Source organism: Penaeus monodon, chromosome 34 (genome assembly GCF_015228065.2).
Source record: "Penaeus monodon isolate SGIC_2016 chromosome 34, NSTDA_Pmon_1, whole genome shotgun sequence".
NCBI lineage: Eukaryota > Metazoa > Arthropoda > Malacostraca > Decapoda > Penaeidae > Penaeus > Penaeus monodon.
Window position 1 is genome coordinate 30,768,182 of NC_051419.1, and position 757 is coordinate 30,768,938.

Here is a 757-nt window from a genome sequence, read left to right on the forward strand (position 1 = left end):
CCACTCCCTCCGTCCCTCTCCCCCTCTCTCCCCCTCCTTCCCTTTCTCCCCCCACCCCTCCAGCTCCGTTCCCCGACTCCCATCTCGCGGATAAATTCACGGCCGCCACAGCTTCTAATTGAGTTTTCATTCCGGTTTTAAAACATTGTCCCTCATCAGCCGCGCCGCGAGACGCCATCTTGCCAATCTGGGAGGCTTTTAGCGGCCGCCGACCCGACTCGGCTCGCGGCCGGCGCTGCTTGCTCCGGCTGGCTGCCGTTCAGCCGCCTCCGTCTTTATTCAGCTGTTTGGTTATTCCTTTGTTTGTTTCTTTACTTAGTTATTCATTTAGCCGGTTTTTTTCTTTACTTTGTTGTTTGGTTATTCGTTTGTTTCTTTCTTTATTTCGTTATTTGGTTTTCATCTATCCCTTTCTTTCTTTCTTTATTCATTAATTTCTTTCTCTCTTTGTTCATTTATTCGTTTCTTTCTAAATCTATTTATTTTTTCATTTATTTATTCTCTCTTTCCTTCTTTATTCGTGCATCTATTTATTTATTTATCTATTTATTCATTCATTCATTCATTTATTTATTTACTAATTTATTTATTGTTCTTTTTTTCATTCATTCATCTATTACTTGTTTTATTTATTTGCTTATTCATATGTCCATTCATTACCAGTTTTGTTTCCCTTTTTATTCATTCATTATTCATTTACTCTGGTTTATAGTTTTGCAATTACGTTTTATAGGTGTTCTTTGTTATTGCATGAATA